We start from the raw sequence: 6,823 nt of genomic DNA on the forward strand, positions 1-6,823 counted from the left end.
TCCAACGGTGGGATTCAGCTATATATATATCTGACAGGTAAGTTCATGAACAAAATGATATTGTTATGATACAATAAAGTTTGTTTCATACTTACTGGGCAGCATTAATATATATAAGTATCCCACCACCTCCCCTCAGGGGACAGTGGAAATAAAAATTATGAATAGAAAAATGGGACTGGTTCCTGATACCCGCCTCCCAGCGGCGGGAATGGGTACTAACCACCTGGCCGACCACTGTGTGTGCCGGAAGTTTTTGAATTTCTGTCGGACTTCAGAAAATACAGCTATATATATATCTGCCAGGTAAGTATGCAACAAACTTTATGTATCATAACAATATCATTTTTATGTTAAACACAAAGTTTAATGTATTACTTACCTGGCAGGTATATATATTTAATTCCCGACCCGCCTCCCCGCCCTCAGGAGACAGGGTTCAGAGAAAATCTGGCCCAATTGGGAACGGTTCCTAGCGCTAGCGCCACGGTAAACGGGGTGGTGGTTGCCTGAACTACTAATATGGTTTACTAGCGTTTGCCGCGATTTTTGAAAATTTCTGCCAGGTGGAACAGAATATAGCTATATATATACCTGCCAGGTAAGTATACATTAAACTTTGTTTTAACATAAAAACTTCATTTTAAACAGAGGGTAATGAAAAGGATGGCCAATGCAGTGCAAACTTCACCAAATCGCTTTCAAATTTTTACTTACAACTCGAAATATTTAGAAGATTGACGCCATCTCAATGTTTGTGGAGTCGCTTGTGTCAATAAACTTCCCATTTCCTGTGCTAAATCCGCACACCACTTGTACCCATAGACGCTGGGGCACTTTCATCACAACAATCAAAACCCCGACCTCTTTCCCAGCACTTATCGAAGGGGACTACGGCATTCTTTGCGGCGTTTTGCACTCTTCAGTTGTTTATCAGTGTTGTCAATTGGTATGTGTTTACCCTCCAAACTGGTTACGAGACTTACACAAAACTGGGGAAATAAGTGAAATTAGTTTATCTATTTGTAGTATATATACATATTACAGCAATTTTATCTTTACTGTATTAGTATGTCAACTAGAATTATGGAAACAGTTTGTAAATGCATCGGCGTATGTGTGACGCTCCACTAGATTGGCAACGATGAGTCATTTTTCCTCGCGTCGTCTGCTCGTAAGTATACATCCGAAATATTTGTAATTTTTCGGGGTTAGTTTGGTTGCAAAAAAGGGATAATAGACATGAATTAAATAAACATTTTGATGTAAAGTTAAACTAAATAATGAGTAAAGTAAACAATTAAGGGAATAAAGCTTTGCACCCATAATCAGTGTTGTTGTCTGCTGCTCGTAACTGTGTTTGCGGAGTGAGTACTTAAGAACCAGGAACAGCAACGTGGTTCAAGTGCAGTGTGGAGTGAATTAAGACCAAAATGTGTATACTTACAATCAAATAAGCACTGGAGAGTTTCATTTGTGATAGCAGTAAGGATAAAACCACCAATTACAAGGTTAAAATGAATTCAGTTCAAACCATGACCCCGGGAATATAAAGTTTCGTACTTTCACTAATTCACTAATATAGGGAACAAAATGTTGTTTCATTGTGCTGATTACAACAGCAATCTTGAGTAAGATCAATAAACGTTACATATATACGCTAACATTGTTCAAATGAGTGCTGGGGAGGCTGGGAAAGATGGTGGATTGTCCATGGCTAGACCGACTAGCCTTACGATTGCCGCCATATTGGATTTCAAAACTGCCTTGAAAACATATTTTACGAAGAGCGCCACATGCTTATTTTAGTTCGTATGAGGCTTTCATATATCACATTATGTTGACGAAACTTCAGTCTTTTGAATGGTATGCTTAAAGTTGTAATTGTATTCTTGTTTCACCAATTAATTATCGAGTGAATAAGACCCGGAACACCAGAGACTATCTAGGTTGCCCTTAAGTTTCTTCTTCCTTTCCAGGTAAAATTTAAGGGTCCTGACAGGGAACAGGGATCTTTCTGTCTCTCTTCCCACTAATGGTGAGAGTCCTTTGACCTCGAAACTTCTAGGCCAGGGTTTCGAGGGATTCTCATTCTTCGCTAAGAATAACGGTTTAAAGGAGCAAATTGCCGAATCCCCTTTAAACCCTACTCTAGCATCCAGAGCTTGTAACTCGCTAACTCTTTTAGCAGTTGCCAGAGCTATTAGAAAAAGCTACTTTCTAGTCAGATCCCTGAAGGATGCCTGTTGAGGAGGTTTGAACTTGTTTGAAACTAAGAACTTTAGAACTACGTCCAAGTTCCAACTAGGAGTCCTAGAGCACTTTTTCCTGGAAGTTTCAAAAGATCTGATAAGGTCATGCAGGTCTTTATCCTCTGCGATCTTCAGTTCTCTGTTCCTGAACATCGCGGATAGCATACTACGACCCTAACGTAGGAATCGTAGAAACGGCTAAATTACAATCTTGGTCACAGAGGTATTGGATCAGGATAGCTTCTTCGTCCTGCACCATCTCCTAAAGACTTCCCACTTCGATTGGTATACTCGCAAGGTTGATGACCTGCGGGCTCTGGCGATCACGCTTGCAGCTTTGCGCAAAAAACCTCTCGCTCTGACGAATTCGGTGGGGGGTTTTGCAGAGTGCTCAGAATTCTACGGAATTTCTAGCGCACTCAGAGTGTTCGAGTTTTTTACGATCTCCAAACACTTAGGCGAGACCACGGTCCAAAGTGAGCGAGAATCCCCGATAATTGTTACATGATAATCGGGAACCTCGCTTATGCTCGAATTCCTGTAATTTCTAGCATTTGGAAGAAGACTGCTGCTGAAAGAAGAGTATCTCACAGTAGGCGATTAACCTGGAATAGAGAAGAACGGACGGGAACTTCCAGTTTGGCTTGAACTATCGTCTTCGGTATTCTGTTCACCATTGAAGCTTTCCTTTGGGAAAGACTTCTCCTTCACTCTCTTGACTAGAGAACGAAGGCGGTCGATCTCCAATCCTTATTCTCATTCCTCGAGAGGAAAAGAATTTAGGATGGAGGTCGTGGTACAGAACCTACAAATATACTACGTATATTACCCTCGCGACATGATTTCTTTTAACAGTTGAATTGTCCGGGGGGTGTAGGCGCATACCGTAGTTAACTCTACGGTTTGTGACCGAGACGAATTGTATCTTAATTGAACTGCAACTCGGGGTTGCCTGCAACCTCCCAGCAGTTATCAGTTTCGATTTTAGATTACTTGGTATTGTCATGACAACACCAAATCAGCTTTTGTATTTACCGAAATCCGTTTCGTTTAAATATAATTGCTCGAGCGTATTCTTTATGCTCGATGGTTCTAGCCGAACGCATTCCTTCATGGAATAATGGATTACCTGGCAACTCAGGATGACGAGTCACCGAGAGCTACTGCGTATTGAACTGCCTGATAGCAGCTCAGTATCAGCTAGGTCTCCGAGATGCACGGTCGGTTACGTCTCTCCCCTGGTTTGATTGACTACCGAACCGTATCTCTGCCCAACAATCATGGACTTAGGTCTCTGATTAACGGGGATTCTCGCAATAATGAAGGACCATCTACTGCTGTGACGCTCGATTCATCGCCTTCAACATTGCGAGAATTTTCAACAGAGATATCTCTTGGACTCTTTCATCTTTCTGTTACCGCACGGTAACAGAAGTCTGTACTAGTCTCCCGCTGCATCGCACCGCGATAATGCGAATGATTTTTGCAGACATCTGAGTTTGTCTTCAAAATATCTCTTATTCGTATGGTGTGCAATTATTCATTGCTCGTCCCGAATTAACAGATGTGTCAGAAGACATCGCCTACTCTCCGACCTGACAGCTCTACTTCCAAATGTTCAGCCCATGAGAAGCAGTTCTTCAGGCAGTATTTCCCTGTCTCTTCATTACTGAAAAGCGCTCTGCTTTTATTGCAACTACGATCCTCACCGGACAGCAATGAATAGCGGTTAGCATTCTCAGTCTTTGTAGCACAGGTTCAGAATCTTGAGAATCCTTCTCTCGGTTCAGCTGTGAAGACATAGGTTGCTTTTTCTGTACACCTTCGTCTTCAACGACACATAGTGTTGTTTCTCCTTAGCTGAGAATCAACTATACTATGAGATATCTTGCCATCAGGCCTCGGTCTCTAGAAGGCAATTGACTTTCGCCTGTTGGGCACATGCCTTAAGAGAATCATCACCTCGCCTTCTGGCATCGGTGCACGAACAAATTATTTTGTTTAGTCTCTTGGCATAACCCTTTTAAGGCGAAGGTCACGTGACTTGCTCGGGTGCTTGGACACTTGCCTCCTACCGAACGCAGTCAGTCGCAGCTGCAGAGCGCCCAAGTCAGTTTTACGAACTTCGCTGTGGACTTAGTTCGGTTGTTCCATAACAGTCTTTTCTTCGTCCTAACGGCTTGTCACAGTACCCATACCATCGACACCCACCAGAGTGTCGGTGTCCTATCCACTACCGAGAAGAACTTCACTGCATGGGGATAGGAGAATGTGAGACACTTCGCTGCAGACGGATAGACCAGTATGGGTACAGGACATCACCGAAGTCGAGAAGAGGATAGGTCATACGACCATTCCCTTCTTTTCCTCTGAGGTAATTGCATGACTTTTCCTGCGAAGTCAAGCATCCAGGGGATGGGGATTCGTGACGTTCGATTTCGTACCGACTTCGTAGCGAAGACTCAGAACCCTTCGGTTCCTGACGATCGGTTAGAGTCCTTCACAATCCCCTCCCTAATGGACTTCACCGCCTTCGATGCGAAGGAGATGCTGCTTTGTCCTGTGAAAGCGCGACTGCGCTTTCTGAAGAAACTCGACATCCCAGGCTGAGTGTTGAAGACTCTTCGTCAGCACCAAGATGACCTAGAAGTACACTCCCTCGAGTTACACAAGAACTTCTCCGTGGCGCAGGTACTGAAGGCAGGGGTCTGGTACAACCAGACCACTGGCACCACCTTCTACCTTTTGGATATTGCCCACAGGTCCTTGGATCGTTTTACTTGGGACCCGTGGTGGCTGCTCAACACGTTGTGTAGCTAACCCAGACCCTAGCAGGCTGAACAGCATCGAGTCCTGGTGTGACTGTAAGAATAGATAAGTGAATGAGAGAGTGACTGGCTTCTCTTCCTATCTTTTTCTCCCCCTCTACCTGTGGGTAGAGGGATAACGGTCATCACCTGCTGGATAAGGACGAGATGCCGGTGAGCTACTCGACAGAGCCCCATCCTATCCCTTTCACTAGGGATGGGAGCGAATATCCACCACTTCCTCCTACAAGGGGGGGGAAGTGGATGCCAACAAGAGACAAACCATAACTTTATGTTGCCTCTTGCAAATAGGAACTTGTTCTTGTTTGCTGGTACGAAGAGATACGCTTACCTCTCTCTTAGTACGTGGTCCAGAGGTCTGACCATTGATCCTGCGGTGCACACCCCGATCAATGGGACAGAGGCTTGGATCCCTCCCTCGCTCTTACGACCAGGGAGGCATTCCAAGGTTGGGCGAACACCAGTCTGTTCACAAAAGACTCAGATTCCTCCCACCAAGAAGTGAGTCTTCCTATTGTAAAAGGACCGAAGGTTTGTATGCCGTGTCGGAACAAATGACAATTTGTCCAAAATTGCATTTTTCCTAACTATACAAACCTGAGGTCCTTTTTACACATAGTCCCACCTCATGCCACCCCTCACTCTGCAGTTTTTGCTTGGGCAAAAGCAAAAGTGATTTGTTTACCTCCCAGTCGCGCGCACGCCTGTCGACAAGCAGTTAACTACCGAACCCCTTGGTCGAAAGCTTACGACCTATCCAGCTGCCGCTAGTACCTTCCTATTGTAAAAGGACCTCAGGTTTGTATAGTTAGGAAAAATGCAATTTTGGACAAATTGTCATTTTACCCCTTCTAGGATCGGGAAGGAGTCCGCAAGGTCTCCTGACCTTTGATCCCACATTTGTTTTAGGTAAAACTGCAGGGGTCTCAAGTGAAGCCTTCCTAGAGAGAAGAACTTTTCCAGCGAGGAAAGTGTCCCCAGCAGACTCAGCCACTCCCTCGCGGAGCTTTGTTCTCTCTCTAAGAAGGTATTCACCTTCTCCATGCCCCGTTCAATTCTTTCTGGGGATGGAAATGCTCGAAAACCTCGAGAATCCATCCGAATCCCCAGATACACGATGTTCTGGCTGGGGACCATCTGGGACTTCTCGTGGTTTATCAGTAGTCCAAGGGACTGTGTCATCCGTATTGTCAATTGCATGTCCTCCAGACATTGAATCTCCGACTCAGCCCGAATAAGCCAGTTGTCCAGATAAAGAGATATTCTCACCCCTTCCAGATGTAACCACCTGGCTACATTCTTCATGAGCCCCGTGAATACTTGTGGAGCTGTCGACAGGACGAAGCACAACGCCCTGAATTGGAAAATCTTCCCTTGTACCATGAACCTCAGGTACTTCCTTGAAGATTGATGAATTGGTACGTGGAAGTACGCGTCCTGAAGGTCCAGGGAAACCATCCAATCTCCCGGACGAATAGCAGCAAAAACTGAAGAAGTTTCCATGGAGAATTTCCTCTTCTCTACAAAGAGGTTCAGAGCGCTTACATCCAGAACAGGTCTCCACCCCCCCAGAGGCTTTCGGTACGAGGAACAGGCGATTGTAGAATCCCTGGGAGTGGGGATCCTGAACTGGCTCTATGGCTTCCTTCTCCAGCATCTGATCTACCATCATAAGAAGGGTTCGCCCCAGAATGGGGTCTTTGTAGTTTGCTGAGAGTTCCCTTGGAGTCGTTGTTAAGGGAG

Source organism: Macrobrachium nipponense, chromosome 33 (genome assembly GCF_015104395.2).
Source record: "Macrobrachium nipponense isolate FS-2020 chromosome 33, ASM1510439v2, whole genome shotgun sequence".
Lineage (NCBI taxonomy): Eukaryota > Metazoa > Arthropoda > Malacostraca > Decapoda > Palaemonidae > Macrobrachium > Macrobrachium nipponense.